Consider the following 20,189-nt stretch of genomic DNA (forward strand, 5'->3'; position numbering starts at 1 on the left):
GAAACAGAGACATGGATACATAGAACAGACTGACAGCTGTCAGAGGGAAAAAAGGTTGGAGAACGAGATGACAAAAGTTGAAGGGATTAGGCAAAAAATTTAAAAATATATATGTGTCTGTATATATGTATGTATGTATGTGTGTATAGATACAGGCAAATGGGTGTGGGGAGAGGAGGAAGAGGTGGGAAATGGTGATGAAAGAGACTTTGTTTGGGAAAATGGGTATACAATACTGTGTGCAGATAATGTTTTATTGAGTTGCCCAGCTGAAACTTGTACGTTCAAAAATTCAATAAAAAAAAAAGAAAGAAAGAAAAATATTTTAACTCTACCTCACCTCCTTTTCCTGATCAAGAAGCTTTTTAAAGAAAGTTTGGCCATTGAATGAGACCATCTCCAGAAGAGAAGCATTGCTCTTCACAGCTACTCAGAGGGTAATAATAATAGAGCTGAGGCATATACAAATCTATTTTGCCAATCTGAGATTCCACTGTGACCATTCTTGGGCATGGTGTGCCTTTCTTCATCTAATAGCAACCTCATCTCTACTTTTCATGTACACCTCTGCTTGGTTTTGCAGCCTGGGTAAAAATGATTTAAGATATCGGGACTTAACTCTGCTACTGTTGGACTGACAAAATCCTAGATTTATAAGGATAATTGTTCCTCAGTTAATTATACACTGATCACTGAGGCCCTCTACAGAGGCCCATATGGACCAAATTTAGTAATGTGTTGAGTTTCTGTAAGTTTTATAAAAATGCTTTATAGATCTGATATATTTGAATATACAATAATTAGAGAAAAGATTGGAATTATCACTCGTGATAGGACACAGTCATTTTGTGCTGATGAAGGGGGAATAACAGAAGGGGAAGAAATGGATATAAAGGAGGAAGGCACATTATTGATCTTTGTTTTTCAGAGTCAACCTTGGAGGATTTTTTGTCTTTAAAGAAGAAAAAGGCTTTGGTATGGTATTCTCAAGCTATTATAAAGTACTATGAGTTTAACTTTGTGATAAATCTGCCATCTCCTGCCAGACATACTTTGACAATGATTTGATCATGATTGTCCATGGGCGGACAAATGTCAGATTTCTGGTGGATAGACAAATAACACAAAGAGTCCCTGCAGAAACAAGAACCAAAATAAATTATTTGAACTTAACTGGGAAGCCTAAGGTTTGCCAACCATCAGAAGGCACTTCAAAGGCACTATCAACTTGATCGCCTGACTGATATATGTCTCCCTTGGGAGATGGGGGCAGTGATTTTAATTTTCTTTTAGTTTTGATTTTAGAGACATAGAGAGGAAGGAAGGGGGAAGGAGAGAGAGAGAGAGAGAGAGAGAGAGAGAGAGAGAACAATTCATTGCTACACTCATCTGTGCATTCATTAGTTGATTCTTGCACATGCCCTGACCAAGGACCAAACCTGCAACTGAGACATGCGAAGACAACATGTGAACCACCTGAGCTATCTGGCCACAGAAGGCAGTAGTTTTCAATGACACTTCCTTTCTGAGACATGATGTATGCACTAGGGACTATTCTCATGTTGAAGACATATATTAACTAGCGTCTCCTACCAAAATATGGTGACATCCATTTTAAAGATTTTAATGAGACATTCAAGAGTTTAAGGAACACATCACCTGTAGGTTATGTAGCCATAAGAAAACTGTGAAGATCTTGCCATTTGAGGTTACTTGGAGGAGTTACGGGAAAAAAGAGCTGAATCATTATTTATGAGTCCCCTGTGGGCACTTATCCTATGATAATGAGTATTACTGAATTAGAAAAGCTTGCATGAAATTAGTTCCTGACTTTAGCTGAATTGATCAATGACACGACATTGATTCTGGAAGGAATTCAGGTCAACTTCAATTTAGTTACCATGGCTATTAGGGATGGCACAAGTGCCTAAGACTTCTACCTTGTGGACTATAGCAATTGTTAATGCATCCCATAGTACTTGAATTAATGCCTTGGGACAGTGCAAAGATCGATAGAGAAATGAAATAAGAAAGTCATCTGGATTTCTCAAGTAGACATTGATGGTTGATGTCATTTGTTCTGCTTGTTAGGTCTCCATCGCTGGAGGTTAGCCTCATTCTATAGTTTGGAATTTCTTTGATAATAATCTTAATTAAATCCTGGATGATGAAAACTGAATGGATTTGTTTCCAGCCTCTGACATTCAGATTAATCAGTGTCATATTAATAGAAATTCTCATCGGAAAGTACACCAGAAGACAAGTATTACATAAATGATGGGTGGATAGTGTCAGGAAGCAACTCTCTATGGGTCAGTCATAATTGAAGACATCTTGCAACCAAAGACACTAACTGCCTTTGTTCTGGAATAAACTGTTAAAGTTGTTTGTATATTGAACAAAAGGTTGCCCATTTGTCAACCTTGGCAGATAGAGACAGTGTCTCCCTCCAGAGCAAAGAACTAGTTTATTTACAGTCTTAGATGATAGGGAGACCATATTTCTTCAGAGCAAAGGAATAGACATATATACGGCCTGTTATAAAAGCTTTGGATTTCCTATGCTCATGCTTCCCTTCCTCTAATATAACCCATTACATAAGCGGCTGTTATCTGATCCTCTTTATGTGGCCCTGTGAGAACTGGGCCTCAGGGAGGTGGCAACAATGCTGATATTCTGGCTGCCATTTTTGTTCTGAGTAGCAAACTGTTCTTTGTCTCTGACCTAGGGGTCTTTTGACTTCTGTTAGCAAGTATAAAAGTATGGCTAGCTAATCTGTTAACTTGCAATTATGTAAAATCTCAGAGCCTTCCTAGTTCTTGACACACTCCTCTGAATATCCTATGAGGCATATACTGAGTCCACAAGGGTGAAAACCATGACTACTGTTTACATCACCATAGCACCTATTTGGCAATCAACACAAGGTTTACCGAAAAAAAAAAAAAAAACCACATCTTGCTCCATGCTTTAATGAAATTAGCCTCTGTAATAGCTGAAAACTCTCAATTTCATTAAAAAAACAAATCAAACAGCCTTTAATAATTGGAAAAGTAGATAACTGTCCTTCATGTTTATTACCTATTCTTCCCCATCAACTACTAAGTCAACTATTATTTATGGTTTGAGGCCGTGGGACAGGCAGGGAGTTTACATGGTTGCAACACAATTTAAGATTAAATATTAGATACTTGTTTCCTTTTCTGCTGGGAGCCACCGGGTTGAGAGCAGCGTGGTCTTCTCTTCTCCAAGCCATGGCATGTGCTCAGCTACTGACATCAGTGTACCCTGGAAAGGGGGAATCATCTGGCAAAAATGTCACTTTGCGTGCTTAGTTTAAGGCTCCCATTTGACTAGGTACCGTGAACTTTGTTCACACCAACTTGCACGAAAACTTATAGACAGCTGAATGCTGTTTGTGAATTGGTAGGTCATCAAACCAGAGCTGAGTCTTGAGGGGCTGGCAGATTCCCAGAGTTTGAGGTGGTGGGACCCATCATTCTGGCCAGGACGCTTTTGATAATTTGTGTCATGGAGGTGGCATGTTTGCACCAACCAAAACCACGTGTCATCGGCACTGCAGAGTGACCTCAACACAAGCGATATGCGGTCTGCACGGCCCTGGCTGTCTCAGCCTTACCAGCCCTGGGCGTGTCTAAAGGTCCTCGTACTAAAGAAGTTTCTGAACTTCCTGTGGCGGTTGAAGGTAAAGGTGATGGCTACAGAAAAACCAAGGAGGCTGCTTTGCTTTTGAAGAAACTTAAGGCCTGGAATGATATGAAAAAGGTCCATGCCTCTCAGTGAATGAGAGCTGGCAAGGGCTAAATGAGAAACCGTTGTTGTTTCCAGTGCAGGGGCCTTGCATCATCTATAGTGAGGACAGTGTTATTTTCAAAGTCTTCAGAACATCCCTGGAATTGTTCTGTGTAATGTAAACAAACTGTATATTTTGAAATCTGCTCCTGGTGGACATGTGGGCTGTTTCTGCATGAACTGAAAGTGCTTCCTGCAAGTCAGATGATCTGTATGGCATTTGGCATAAAACTGCCTTCCCAAAGAATAACTAAAACCTTCCCCTCACAGGATGCTTAGTAGAGACTTAGGAGAATCTTGAAAAGCCCAGAGATCTCTTGAGCTCTCTAAGTATCACACAAGGAAGATCCATGACAAAGTCCTGTAAAAGACTCCACTGAAAAACCTAAATATCATGTTGAAGCTAAACCCATATGCAAAGGCTGTGGCCTAGACAACTTTCTTCACCAGGCCAAGAACCACAAGCTCCAGTTGGGAAAAGCAGCTGCAGTACTAGATGCCAAATCAGATGGGAAGGGGTTCCAGGTGAGAAGCCTCGGGTGGGAAAGGAAGAAAAGAAGGCTGTTGGCATTACAAGCAGAAGAAGCCTTCAGTGGCAAAAAAGCTGCAGCTACCAAGGGACCAGTAGCTGAGAAGCCCGCAGATAAAAAACCCACCACAGAAGAAGCCTTAAATTTGTTTATACCATGAGATCAAATCACTTTGGTTGGCTAATTTTGAATAAAAACATAAAGGCAGTGAGAAGAATAAAAATAAAAATAAATAAATAAATTCTTCCCTTTTCACACTCCATTCTTCATTTGGCCCAAGGATTTCTCACTGTCTACCATTTCCTAAGGCTTTGCTTTACATTCTACCAAGTTTTAGGTCTTCTTTCCTTCTTTCCTTCCCTTCCTTCCTGCCTTCCTTCCTTTCTTTCTTCTTTCATTCTTTCCCTTCCTTCCTTCCTTCCCTCCCTCCCTCCCTCCCTCCCTCCCTCCCTCCCTCCTTCCTTCCTTCCTTCCTTCCTTCCTTCCTTCCTTCCTTCCTTCCTTCCTTCCTTCCTTCCTTTTTTCCTTCCTTCCTCCCTCCTTTCCTTTCCTTTCCTTTCCTTTCCTTTCCTTTCCTTTCCTTTCCTTTCCTTTTCTTTTCTTTTCTTTCCTTTCCTTTCCTTTCCCTTTCTTTCCTTTCTTTTCCTTTCTTTCTTCCCCCCTCCCTCCCCCTTCTCTCTCTCTCTCTTTCTTTTATTTTTTTCTTTCTATTAAGTGAAAGGTGGGGAGGCAGAGACAAACTCCTGCATGCGCCTGGACCAGGATCTACCCAACAAGCTTTCTACCCAGGGATGTTTTACCCATCTGGGACTGCTGCTCCATTGCTCAGAAACCAAGCTATTTTTAGCACCTGAGGCCAAGGGAATGGTTCCATCATTGGAGCCTGTGGCCAACTTTGCTTGAACCATTGGAGCCATGGCTGTGAGAGGAGAAGAAAAACAGAGAAAGTGGAGAGGCAGATGATCACTTCTCCTGTGTGCACTGACCAGATTCAAACCCAGGATTTTCACATGCCAGGCCGACACTCTACCACTGAGCCCACCAGCAAGGGCAAGATTTCTCTTTTCATCACCACCCATACACAGATTCTTTTTTTTTTTCCTACAGAGACAGAGAGAGAGTCAGAGAGAGGGATAGATAGGGACAGACAGACAGGAACAGAGAGAGATGAGAAGTACCACATCAGTTTTTCATTGCAACATTTTAGTTGTTCATTGATTGCTTTCTCATTAGTGCCTTGACTGTGGGGCTACAGCAGACCGAATAACCCCTTGCTCGAGCCAGCGACCTTGGGTCCAAGCTAGTGAGCTTTTTGCTCAAGCCAGATGAGCCTGCGCTCAAGCTGGCAACCTCGGGGTCTTGAATCTGGGTCTTCCACATCCCAGTCCGACACTCTATCCACTGCGCCACCTCCTGGTCAGGCCACAGATTCTTTTCTGATAATCAATCTTTTTGTTTTCCTTTACTCTTACAGATTATGGTCATGAGACCTGAATATTCACATGTAAAATTGCCTGTTTCTTTCAAAACAACTTGATGCGCAGATTAACAGTAACCTCAGGCTCCCTGGAGTACATTATTGGAGTATAATTATGCATGCCAATGCTTATGATCATGTCCGACTGTGAAGAAAATAAAGATGAAAATGTGAATATCTACCTACCAAATTGATTAATGATATTTTGGAATTTGGGGAGAAACTTAGTTTATTATTATTATTATTATTATTATTATTAATTGACTTTATAGGAATGACACTGGTTTGCAAAACCACAAAGGTTTCAAGTATACAAGCTCAATACCACACCATCTGCACACTGCATCATGCACCCTCCATCCAAGCAAAGTTTCTTTTTGTTCCCATTTCCCCCCACTTTGCCCACCTTCATCTAGTGCCCACCCCCTTTTCCCTCTGAGAAACCTGATTCTAAGAAGAACGTGAGAATATTCCCAAGGGATAACTCAGGGAAGATGAATAAGGAACAAGTATATTCAGAAAAATTATTTGGACAAAATCTAGAAATACTGTTAAGTCAGGGATTAGTTGGTACAGAAAACAGTAGTTCCTACCTAAGGAGGCCAAATGTCTATATAGGCTGGAACCACCAAGAGTGAATTTTATTTTCAAGAAACTCCCTAAATGCCAAGCCTTTGTAAAGTATAAGTTTTATTTATCATGCCCATGGTTTGTATTTTTACAATTTTAGGTCTTTGGGGCTCTTTAATTCAGTGTGATCCAGTTAAAACAACATAGACTGTGAAATCATGCACAACTATGTTTGAATCCTGGTTCCAGCACTTGTGAGCTGTGTTTCCTTGAGCAATTTACTTGACCTATTTTCTCAACTCTAAAAGGCAAAGCTATTGCATTAATTATAGATAACACATGTAAAGTAGTCAGCACAATTTCTGTTGCAGAGAGGAAATTAAAGAAAATATTGAATGTATTATCATAAACACACAATGAAGGAGATGGTGCCTGAACCTAGGTATTCTGACTCTAAATCCAGGATTCTTTTCACTAACAGAACGGAATGAAGTGTAACACACAGTGCCGTCGTATCTACCTTTCTAAGCAGTGTTTATGAATGAAACTAACAAGACATAAAGGCGAAAAGAAGTTTGGAGTCAGGTTTTGAAGGCTACAAAATGTCAAGTTAGCAAATTCTAACGTGAATAGTAAACCAGTGAATTATTTGTAAAATAGAATGGCAAATTAAAAGTGGTTTTTAATCAAGTACTCAAGTAATAATACGTGAAGTAAACATGAAGAAAGGGAAACTAGAGGTGAGGTTAGAAAATTGTTGGAATAGCGCAGCCCAAAATTACTAGTTTCCAAAATTTTCAGTCCAGGTTAGCATATTTTGGGAGATCATGCCACATACTATATTTCCGCTTTTGATGATAAACAAAAATAAGGATATTAGAAATTCTGACAAGTTCTTTAAAGTAACAACAAATCATCTATTTGTCTGGATAAAATTGATTACCTTTTCTGCATGTTTATTATCATCATCATCATTATTATTATTATTATTATTATTTGTCAGGACAGAGACAGAGAGAGGGACAGATAGGGGCAGACAGACAGACAGGAAGGGAGAGAAATGAGAAACATCAATTCTTTGTTGTGGCACCGTAGTTGTTTATTAATTGCTATCTCATATGTGCCTTGACCAGGGGGCTCCAGCTAAGCCAGTGACCCCTTGCTCAAGCCAGCGACCTTCCGGTCAAGCTGTTGAGCCTGCACTCAAGCCAGATGAGCCTGCATTCAACCTTGCTGCCTTGAGGTTCAAACCTGGGCCCTCTACGCCCCAGGCTGATGCTCTATCCACTGTGCCACCGCCTGGTCAGGCTGCATGTTTATTATTAATATGCAAAGATAACTCTAAAAAAACAAGCCTCACTCTCTCTCTCCCTACACACACACACACACACACACACACACACACACACACACACACACACACACATATACATGCATATATATATATACACACACACACACACACACACATAGAAATTGCTTTCCTTTAGATGATTAATTTTTTTAATTATAATTTTTTTAGCATATTTTATATTTCTAACCCTTTTGGCTTAAAGCAGCTTAGAAGTGTTCTTACAAGTTTATGTTACATATTTAATATATGAATGCTGGTCAAATGTCCATCTGTTTATGACTTGCACTTTCTTTTTAAATGCAGAGTTCCTCACTCAAGTCTCCATAATGCTTTAGATGTCTTCCCCATATCTATTCTTTTTTATTCTACTCTTCAATGACTGAAAGTACTACTGAGTTTTAGTATATTTATAAATTTGTAGGTAAATTTTATTTTATTTATATTTTTACAGGGACAGAGAGAGAGTCAGAGAGAGGGCCAGACGGACAGACAGAACAGAGAGAGGTGAGAAGCATCAACCATCAGTTTTTTTGTTGTGACACCGTAGTTGTTCATTGATTGCTTTCTCATATGTGCCTTGACAGTGGGCCTTCAGCAGACTGAGTAACTCCTTGCTCGAGCCAGTGACCTTGGGTCCAAGCTGGTGAGCTTTGCTCAAGCCAGATGAGCCCACGCTTAAGCTGGCAACGTCTGGGTCTCGAACCTAGGTCCTCCGCATCCCAGTCCAATGCTCTATCCACTTTGCCACCGCCTGGTCAGGCTGTAGGTACATTTTAATATCTTTCTTCCAGTTTGTTTGAAATAGCTGTTTTTAAATTCTAAGTACAATGTCTAATAATGCTTTCTATTTTTTTTCTAAGTTCTTATAATTTCTAAAACAAGTTAATAAGCATATCCCTGCCAGGTTTTAACTTTATCTGGCAGTTTTGCTTTACTGAGAAAGAAAAAATATGTTCACATTAGCCAGTCTTGTTAATATTTTGTGCAGGATGAAATGACTAAAAGAGAAAAGTAAAAAATATAAATAAAAGCTTAAATGTGAACTTTCATGTTCACAGGTAGAATCAATGCTGCTGTATGCAACTAGTAAATATTTTTATGCTTATAAGAATGAAGAAATCTGGAGTCCTGTTTTGAAAACCTCACAAAACATTTTCTAATAGTGTGGTCTCTATGACGTTTTAATTTTCTTTTTAAAATACTCTAAAAAGGTAGAAAAATAGCACATGGCATCCTTACATAATTTGGTAAGAAATTTTATGCAGAAAAGAACAAAATAAATGTATACAACAGTAAGGCATTCAGAAAGTATTATAGGCTTATGGAAAGCCACATCTGATCCTTTGGGAAGCAGACTTAGGAAAGCAATAAGAAAGTTCATTTCTATTGCTTTGTTTTCTACATCTAAATGATTTTGTTGACCCTGTTTTTACTTTAGAATTTGTTGGAAATTTCCAGAAGGATGTGAGCTTTGTAAATGGTTATTAAAAGTAACAATGTCCTAACTCCCAAAGCATTTATTTTCAGAATAAATATATAACTCTAGATCATGCTAAGCATGGATATTTACCTTTCAAAAGGTGAAATAGGAGTTTACCCAATAACAAGAAAATGACAGATGACAGTGAACTTTTCTTAACTTTAAATAGTTTCAGGACATTTTTATAAATGAGAACATATGAAATTTGACAAGATGTCTCACTTTTCCATGTGCTATAACTAAGAAGATATTTTTCTAGTAAAATAGTGATTTAAAAAATCAGACATAAATATTAACCTTCACTGGATAATGGAAATGTGAAATTGGACATACATATTTTTAATTTTTTTTCCATTTATTTATTTACTTGGTATTGACTTTATTGGGGTGACACTGGTTTACAAAACCATTCGTTTCAAATGTACAACTCATCAAAACGTTAGTTGGACACAGTATTATGCCCACATCACCCAAAGCAAAGTCTCTTTCTGTCCCCATTTGTTCTCCCTTTATCAAAAGCCAGTACACCCACCTCCATTAACCTGTGGCAGTCACCTCAGCGTTGTGTCTATGTGTTTTATATATATTATATAGAATTTTTTTGCTTAATCTCAAACACCTTCCCCTCTCACAGTTGTCAGTTTATTCCATGGAGCAATGCCTATGTTTCTATTTTGTTAGTTTATTCCACTGCACATGTAAGTGAGATCATATGGTACTTGTCTTTCTCTGTGGTTTATTTCACTTAGCATAATAATCTCCAGGTCCACTAATGCTGTCACAAAAGATTAGATTTTCTTATTTATTACAACCATGCAGCATTTCATTGTGTAAATGTACCCCAGCTTTTGTATCCAGGCATCTCCTGATGGACACATTGTTGTAAGTTCTTGCTTGTCATTACTTTGAATATATCCTGTCAATTTCTTCTGGACTAAAGTGTTTCTGTTGAGAAATCCCCTGACAGCCTTATGGGAGCTCTCATGTAGGTAACATTCTTTCACTGGCTTTAAGATTCTTTTTCTTTAACCTTTGACTTTTTAAATATGATGTATCATGGAGTAGGCCTCTTAGAATTTATCCTGAATGAGGCTCTTTGAGCTTCCTGTACTTGTGTGAGTTTTTCCTTCACCACATTAAGGGCGTATGTTTTCAGCCATTATTTCTTCAAACAGGGTTTTGATCCCTTGCTCACTCTCTTCTCCTTCCGGTACCTCAGTGATGGGAATGTTGTTATGCTTGATGTTGTCCTAGAATACATTAGACTTTCCTCATTTTTTTTTTAATTTTATTTTCTATATATGTTCTGCTTGGGTGCTTACTGACAAATCTCTGACTCATCTGTCTGCTTCATCTAATTTGCTGTTGACTCCATCTAGTGTATTCTTCATTTCAGAGATTGTATTCTTCATTTCTAGCTGATTCTTTTTTGTGGTTTATATGTCCTTTTTTTTTTTTTTTTTTTTTTTTTTTTTTTTTTTTTTTTTTTTTTACAGGGACAGAGAGAGAGTCAGAGAGAGGGATAGGTAGGGACAGACAGGAACGAAGAGAGATGAGAAGCATCAAATCATCAGTTTTTCATTGCGGTTCCTTAGTTGTTTATTGATTGATTTCTCATATGTGCTTTGACCACAGGCCTTCAGCAGACCCAGTAACCTCTTGCTCAAGCCAGCGACCTTGGACTCAAGTTGGTGAGCTTTGTTCAAACCAGATGAGCCCACGCTCAAGCTGGCAACCTCGGGGTCTCGAACCTGGGTCCGCTGCATCCCAGTCTGATGCTCTATCCACTGCACCACTGCCTGGTCAGGCTCTATGTCCTTTTTTTAAAAATTTATTTATTTATTTATTTATTTTTAATTTTTTTTAAAGAGACAGAAAGAGTCAGAGAGAGGGATAGATAGGGATAGACAGACAGGAACGGAGGGAGATGAGAAGCATCAATCATTAGTTTTTCGTTGTGACACCTTAGTTGTTCATTGATTGCTTTCTCATATGTGCCTTGACCGTGGGCCTTCAGCAGACTGAGTAACCCCTTGCTCAAGCCAGCGTTCTTGGGTCCACGCTGGTGAGCTTTTGCTCAAACCAGATGAGCTCGCGCTCAAACTGGAAACCTCAGGGTCTCAAACCTGGGTCTTTCCACATCCCAGTCTGACATTCTATCCACTGCACCACTGCCTGGTCAGGCTCTATGTCCTTTTTAATGCTTATTATCTCCTTTTTAATTTCTCACTGAGAATCCCCTATTCTTTTCTTTTTTATTATTGATTTTAATTTATTGTGTTTACATAGATTCTAGTGTTGCCCTGAATGCATCCCCCCTCTCCTGTATTCCCCTCAACATCTCCCTTGTCCCCCTTCCTATAGCGCCCTCCCCCTACCCCTTCCGGTTTATCCCATCCTATCATCCCCTTTCCTTCTGTCCTCTTTTCCTCTGGTCCCTTTGATCTCTCCTCTGTCTCAATTCCGTTCCTCAGCTCACATTGTTCATTGGATTTCTCAAATGAGTGAGGTCATATGATATTTTTCTTTTTCTGCCTGGCTTATTTCACTTAACATAATAGTTCCCATGTCCGTCCATGTTGTCACAAAAGGTAAGATTTCCTTCTTTTTCATGGCCCCACAGTATTCCATTGTATATATGTACCACTGCTTTTTGATCCACTTGTCCACTGACAGACACTTGGGCTGTTTCCAGATCTTCACTATTGTGAACAATGCTGCCATAAACATGGGGGTGCATTTCTCCTTTTGAAACAGTGCTATGGTGTTCTTGGGGTATATTCCTAAAAGTGGGATAGCTGGGTCAAAAAATGGTCAAAAGAAATGAACAGACACTTCTCCAAAGAGGATATACAGATGGCCAATAGGCATATGAAAAGATGCTCAACATCACTAATCATTAGAGAAATGCAAATTAAAACCATGAGATATCAAACACAGAATAAGTGCTGGTGAGGATGTAGAGAAAAGGGAACCCTCCTGCACTGCTGGTGGGAATATGGACTGGTGTAGCCACTGTGGAAAACAGTATGGAGATTCCTCAAAAATTTTTTTTAAAAATTAAAAATCGAATCACCTATTCTTTTCATGTAGGGCATCTTTCTTTGTCTCCTCATTTTGTCTACCTTTTTGTGTTTGTTTGTTTGAATTAGGTATATGTGCTATGACTCCTAAACTTATGATGGCTTCACAATGTAAGTATCTTGTTGAACTCAGGGCACAATCTTCCAGATCACCTGAGCTCAGTGCTTCAGAAACATTTCTCATGGCTTATGTGCACCCTCCAGTTATAGTTGAGTCTTGAATGCTGTTGGTCTTTTCAAAGATGGAGTTAACCCATCAGGCTGGCTGACAATAAGGATAAACCTCGATCATCTACTATTAGTTGCTTCCCAGGGGCTGCCACCTAAGAAAGAGTTGTTCCCAGAAGGTTCTGATCCCTTTCATTGTGCCACTCACGTGGCTTGTTGGGTTGAGCTGTAGTGTGGTCTGAAACCCACCCCTGGTTGTATTGGTTCTGGTGCACTAGGGTGAGGATCTGATATCGGCTGATGTCAGATGTTGTGTATAATCAACCTTGAGCTACCTGTCTGAACAACCACACTATTCACTGCTTGTGGCTGCATCTCTCGGGTCTGAGTTTGCATGGGAGGTGGTCCAAGGGTCAACTCCCTCCATCTTAGAGCTGGGGTCAGATCTATAAAGTTCCTCCACCTATTGGCTTCTTCATCTCCCCTGAGTTTGCCTGGTTTTCCTCCAGAGCATTCCAAGGAAAGACTGTGGTGTGGGCCCAGGCTGGCTGCAACCCACAGACCCTTCCACAAGGAGTGATCTTGGTAGAATGGGCTCAATGAAGTGGGAGACCCGAGCTAGCACGTCCTGTTTGTGTCCACGCGGTCAGGCACTCAATAAGGGGAAAGTGGCCCCTACTCCGCAGCCATGCCACTCAGTCTCTGTCAGATTCTCCAACTCTAGCTCCCCCAGGAGGAGTACATGGCAGGTTCAGAGTGGGCGCAGCCAGCTTCCCCCTCTGCAGGAGCCGCCAGGACTACTCAGGGCTTGGAAAGACAGATCAAAAGAGTGTCCTGTGGGGGTGGAGCCCCTGAGTTCACAGGAAGAGAACAGGCACTACACCTCCTTCCCGCTCCATGGCTGCCAAACTGTCAGCGCCCTTTGGAGACAGGAGCCCCTGAAGGAAACATGCCTAAAGGTCCCAGCTCTGATTAGCTCTCCCTTCACCCTGCAGAGCTGAGCTACGCGAGGCAGGCCACTGGAACTTGGGAGGGCAGATCCAAGCAGTCTCCCCTTGGGGATGATGCCACTCTGGGAGGGGAGTAGACACCACAGGCACCTCTTCCCTTTCCTGGGCAAGAGCCTTAGAGGGAGACACACTCTGAAGGTCCCAGCGCTAAGCTGCTCTTAGATCTCCTCACTGAACTGAGCTCAGCATGGCACCGTCCCACCCCCAACTGCCAGAGAGGAAGAACATATGAGTATCCTGTTGGGGGAATAGCATAGGCTGAGCTTACACAGGAGAGCCAAACCTCCTCGATGTAGCCACACAACTCAGCACCTGCCCATCTGCTACCAGGACAAATGCCTCCAAGGGAGATGTACTTTCAGGTCCCAGCTCTGGGCCACGGGGTGGCATTCAAATCCCCCTGTGACTGAACTCAGCAGGGTGGGGCCACAGGGAGGGAAGGGCAGGCTAGGTAAAAGTTTAGCTTACATCCATTCTTTTTTTTTTGTGTGTGACAGAGACAGCGAGAGGGACAGACAGAGACAGACAGGAAGGGAAAGAGATGAGAAGCATCAATTCTTTGTTGTGGCACCTTAGTTGTTCATTGATTGCTTTCTCATATGAACCTTGACTGGTGGGGGGGGGGGGACTACAGCAGACTGAGTAACCCTTTGCTCAAGCCATGACTTTGGGGCTTAAGCTGGTGAGCCTTGCTCAAACCAGAGCAGCCCACACTCAAGCCACTTTGCGATTTCGAACCTGGGTCCTCTGCATCCCAGTCTGATGCTCTATCCACCGCGCCTCTGCCTGGTCAGGCTAGCTCCCATCTATCCTGAAGCCAACTTAGAATCCCCAAATATATTATTTTTCATAAAGTAATTTAAATGATAAGCCAATAAAGCAAATGCTGCATACATCAACTTGATTATCAATACATATAAAAAAAAGTGTAAAATAATGCATATGTTGAAATGTTGGCATTTTTGACAAACTTTCAAGAGAACTCATTTTTCCTAAAGTCATATTTAGTTATTTAATTTTCTTCTCAAAATTGCTTTCATGCTGCAAACCTACATTTGTCTTGTCTTGTTTCCTTAGAATAAATAAGCTAAAGGTGACTGTGAGGAACTGTGGGGATGCAAATGAAATGCAGCTCTTTCCGTTGTGACCCCATTTCATTTCCTCCCGAGAAACACTTATCTCAAAGTCAATCGGTGCCATTTTCAGCTGGTAATACATGATAAGTATGAAAATGAGTCCATCTTTGACATTTAACATGCAAATTTATATTGCTCTCAGTATCTGTATGTGTCCAGCGCGAAGCGGATGCAGTTAGCTGCCGCTGCCGCACTGTGACCTGAATGTATCAAACTTTTACTTTGCCACTCCGTGGAGCAGGGATATGATATATGTGACCAAGTCTTCCAATCAGCCTTGCAGTGAGCACATCAGTCCTCAGGAATGAGGAAGAGACTCCTTAACAAAACGGACTATCATTGCACGTTGTTTTTTTGAATTCTCAATGCAGTTAAATTGACCAATTTATCTCAGAGGGGAACTATTAATTGAAATATCCTCCCGAGATTTTGATTTAATTGGTGTGGGTTGGGACCCAGGCACGAGTGTTTATTTTAAAAGCTCTCCAATTGATTGTAACGTGCAGCGGGGGATGGAGACCACGGGGCTAAGTGAAATCCGCAGGATGTGATTGTGTTTCTCAGAGGCTGGCTGACTCTCAGTGACTTCCCCCAGGTCCCTATTCCTATTCATTTCCTTTCCGTTTCCGTTCTAATTCATCATCACGGAACTGCTGGGTTTCTTCCTCTCTTCAGATAACCTCACCTACTTTACAGAAAAACAATGGGAAGGGGGGAAGTGCACCATCTGAGAACGTTTTCTTCTGTTTCCCACCTGTAAAATTATCTGTACCTTCATTGGTTCATTCCTCACGGACGCCCACCTCAAATGAGAGAGCGTGTTATCCCTTATCCGAGGGTAATGTCATCTCCTCTATTCTGAATCCCAGGTCCTTCATGTCCCGAACTGCCTCTTCCAATTTTGACCCAATTATTATCTGAAACTCATTCTCTCCCAGCCACTGGAGCATTGTCCTTGCTTTGAAACCTCTTATATCTTAAAAACTATCGTTCCCCAATTGCATACCACACTCTCTGTCTACTAACAGAACTCTTGCCTCTGCTTCACAGTCAAGGATCTGTGTTTCATTTTCAGCCTCAAGCTTCTCACCTCATCACTCCTCAGTATAACCATGTGTCTTTCACATCAACAATCCCAATGAGGCCCTCGCTGGTTAGCTTAGTTAGTTAGGAATGTTACCCTGAAACAGCAAGGTTGCAGGTGCAATCCCAGTCAGGACACACACAAGAAGCAGCCAGTGAGTGCAATACTGAGTGGAACAACAAATGAATGCTTCCTTTCCCCTTCTCCTCTAACTCCCTTCCTCTCTCTAACTCACTGAGAAAAACAAAAAAGAAATTAAGCCCTTGCTAGATAGATAGCTGGGTTGATTGGAGCATGATCCCAGAGCACAGAGGCACAGAGGTTCGATTCCCTGGTCTGGGCTCATATGAGAGCAGCTTGATATTCCTCTCTCTCTCTCTCTCTCTCTCTCTCTCTGCTGTCTTTCAAAAAAAAAATCCCATAAAAATGATTTTACCAAGGTCATTGGTGACCTCTTGGTTGTTGAATTCAATGAGTTCTTATTTTCTCGACCACTCTGCAGCATTTAACAACGCTGACCACGCCTCATTTATAAAATCTCTCCCTGTGTTGTTTAATCACCACTTTCTCATATTATCCATCTGTTTCCAGCTGCTCCATTCTGAGTCTCTCTCACAGGCTCAATCCCTCTTCCTATCCATTATGTACTGCTGTCCGATCAGTCTTCTGCCCTTCTCACCCTATGTCTACTTTTATTTTATCACAGACTTAATCTAAAATCATATTTTTTTAACCTACATTATTATAATGGCCTCCAAACTCTGATTTCAGTATTGCCACTCTTCCTTTCACGGTCCATTTTCTATAATATACTGTACCTGATATGTTGTATCTTTGCTCTCATGGTGGTTCCCTCTATCCGATGAACTTCATATCCACCACCATTCTCCTTAGCCTTGTATGCTACGTTTTCAGGGTTCAGTGGAGGTTCCTCCTCTTGACGGGAGCCTTCTCCGTCAAGCCCAAGGACAGTCACCTTTCATATAGCTCTAGTACGGAGTTTATGAAAAGGCATTATAATTGCTTTAACTTTGGAATCTCCCTTTGCCCCCACCATTGAGCAAAGAGAGAAATGCAGGATGGGGGGAGGGTAGACAGACTCCCACATGCGCCCAACTGGGATCCACCATGCATGCCCACCAGGGGGCGATGCTCTGCCCATCTGGGGCTTTGCTTCGTTTTGGCTGGAGCCATTCTAGCACCTGAAGTGGAAGCCATGGAGCCGTCATCAGTGCCCTCACCAACTTTGTTCCAATGGAGCCTTGGCTGTGGGAGGTGAAGAGAGAGACAGAGAGGAAGGAGAGGGGGAGGGGTGGAGAAGCAGATGGGCACTTCTCCTGTGTGACCCGGCTGGAAATCGAACCTGGGACTTCCATACACCCAGCTGATGCTCTACCACTGAGCCTACCAGCCAGGGTCTTAGTTTCTTTTTACCCCTAGTACCCAGCAGAGTATCTGACTGGCACATAATCATCACTCAATAAATACTTGTTGAATGAATTATACTACTATAACATCTTGTTTTAAAAAAAGTGAAAAAGCTAAAACATCCTCTTCTTTATGTATCCAAGCTAAAATCCAATATTTATCCTTGCTTTGGCATATGAGACCCTTCGTGATAAGATCCATCTGTCTAGTCAAGCCTATCTCCTAATTTCCCCTCCCCACAATAAGTTCATGTTCTTCCACAAGTCATTCGCCATTGTCTTGCTCTCTTTCTAATATGTTCTCTTCCATAGCCCTGCAGCTTAATGAATAGTTTTCTCTGTCTTCAATATATTTGTACCTCTCAATTTCTGCATCTGTCTGTTTCTTCTTAAATTCATATTCATACTTTTTTAGGAAGATTTTTTGCTTCATCCTGTTTGAATCAATAGTAGTGTGTTTATTTATCTGCTGTATTGTTTATTGTGATGTAGGATAATTATACATTTCTGTTGTTTCCCACTATAGTAGACCATAGATCTTCTTGAATGAAAAACAATTTCTTTCTCATCTTTTTTCTCCCTTTACCTAATAAATAATTAGCACACAAATATCAATATTTTTTAATAAATGATTTCCAAAATTAAAAAAATATATATTTTTAATACTTAACTCAGAGATAAAGTGACTGAGAAATATTTTCATGGTCAATGGAATTTAATTCCCAAATGTTAATATTATCATTTCTGTCTTCTGTCCTTCATTTTTTTTGAAATGTCCTTATGACTTAAATATTGTCTGTGCAACAATGCCTTTGTTGCTTTAGGAATGCTCTATGGTTGTTTTATTTTGAATGTACTGTGTTCTCATTGAGACTATAAATTCCTCATGGGTATGATTTACTCAGCTCTATTCTGTGTTTCTAATATTGAGTCTAGCATAGTGGGAAACAAAACATTCATTCATTCAAGTATTTGTGAAAGTGTCTGGCATGTGCTGAGCACTGCTAGTTGTTGGGAATATTAATGCTTTTCACCTATACCCACAAAAATTCTGGAAAGATGAATCAAGCAATAGAACACAGTTCATATATTAATATAAGAAAAGGTCTGTCAAATGTGATCAATTCTGTTCATATCCAGGGTAAAAGTCTTCATTTTTAAAATTTCAAAGAAAGGAATTTAAATATTAAAAATATCCCCTTGTCTGTTTCCAGTCATGTTTGTTTATATTTTCCCTGTGCCTTTTGTTTCTTATCTGGTGTCTATGTGTTACCCAGATTTGTAGTATCATTTAACATTGTATCTTTCACACAATTCTATATTTTGAGTGCATATACAAAGTGTCAGACATTCTAGGGATCACATTGTGATCACTTTATCTACAAACTTCCCTGTCCAGAGGAAGTTCTACTGCTATTTTAAAACCAAAGTGAGTTTTCACAATGGAGAAGCTATGAAGGAGGTGGAATCCTCACTCCACTATCTTTACTTCTCCCATCCTTTAAGTGAACAGAATTAGTGGAATGGCTCTTAAGTCCTGATAGATCTTCCAGATGCTTTTTGCTAAAGTAGCACAGCCATCAGCACACATAGAAAACAAAGCATTCAACATTCTAGGTGAATTATGAGGAATCTCACCAATTTGCTACAAATACAAGAGTCATTTTTAAGAGTTATTTGAAATTCCCTTTCAAATGGGTAGGTTCTCCTGAAAACTTTAAATCCCCTGTATTGACTTTATTAGTTTTTCTTTTGTTCATCCTTCCATAAAGATAACATATTTCCATTTTTGTCCCACTTAGTTTAGTTCAGCTAACACAACCATTGTTTACTTAGTTATTATTTTCATTTCCTCAGTTATTTGTGCTTTAGTCATGACATACTCCATTTTATACCCACTACATTCCAAATCATCAGGCTTTTAAAATTATACATGCCAAAATTTAGAGGTTTCCTGTTTATTTTTTGCCTCCCAACTCCCCTTGAATTGTTGTTGTTTTTTTTTTTTTTCATTTTTCTGAAGCTGGAAACAGGGAGAGACAGTCAGACAGACTTCCAGCATGCGCCCGACTGGGATCCACCCGGCACGCCCACCAGGGGCGATGCTCTGCCCACCAGGGGGCGATGCTCTGCCCATCCTGGGCGTCACCATGTTGTGACCAGAGCCACTCTAGCGCCTGAGGCAGAGGCCACAGAGCCATCCCCAGTGCCCGGGCCATCTTTGCTCCAATGGAGCCTTGGCTGCAGGAGGGGAAGAGAGAGACAGAGAGGAAAGCACGGCGGAGGGGTGGAGAAGCAAATGGGCGCTTCTCCTGTGTGCCCTGGCCGGGACTTGAACCCGGGTACTCCGCACGCTAGGCCGACGCTCTACCGCTGAGCCAACCAGCCAGGGCCTCCTTGAATTGTTTTTAATGATAAAAATTAAAATATTGAGGGGGGAACAAGATGGCAATACAGTAGGCTGATGTACCAACTTCTACCACCCAGAACCAAAGTGGATTAAAATTTAATTTTAAAAATCATCATCTGGAAAAACCAACTTTGGACTAAACTAAGAGGACTCTTTAACCAAGGATCACTGAAGAAGCCACACTGAGACTGCTAGGAAAAGCGGAAGTGCAGAGTGGGCTTCCCAGCCTTCGGGAGTGATCAGCAGCCTAGAGGGGCTTGCGTGGTGGGAAGTGAGTTTAGCAGAGAGGGGAGGGTCCTGGGCCCCAGGAATGAAGCCACAGCCTGTAGCCCCAAAGCCTAGAAGAGATGTATGAACAGTATTTAGCTGTGAAACAAGAAAGGATACTATTTGTGAGAAAGACACAGATTTTGCAGACCCAGGATTCTTCTTAAAGGGACCATGCAGAATGCTTTTTTCACAACCATTTACCCGGGACTCTGGGGGATGGGGAGAGATCAAAGTACTGAAGTAGCAGGAAGAGAGTGTAATCTAGAATGAACAGGGATAAATACTTTGAGGGACAGCCATCCCAACTCCTGGGCTGAGTCATTCCCCAAGTCTGAAGTGAATATTTCCCCTGGAACCAGCAATACCAGCAAAGGGAA

General features: G+C 41.0%; 1 protein-coding gene and 1 pseudogene across 3 annotated transcripts in view; one reads left to right on the top strand and one right to left on the bottom strand.

Moving 5' to 3' along the window:
- The window catches only part of CSMD3 (CUB and Sushi multiple domains 3), a 1,231,016-nt gene that overhangs the window by 655,414 nt on the left and 555,413 nt on the right, over positions 1-20,189 (bottom strand). The gene's annotated exons all lie outside the window — the stretch shown is intronic.
- Positions 3,255-4,503, top strand: LOC136398101 (large ribosomal subunit protein uL4 pseudogene; annotated as a pseudogene).

Source organism: Saccopteryx leptura, chromosome 3 (genome assembly GCF_036850995.1).
Source record: "Saccopteryx leptura isolate mSacLep1 chromosome 3, mSacLep1_pri_phased_curated, whole genome shotgun sequence".
NCBI classification, from domain to species: domain Eukaryota; kingdom Metazoa; phylum Chordata; class Mammalia; order Chiroptera; family Emballonuridae; genus Saccopteryx; species Saccopteryx leptura.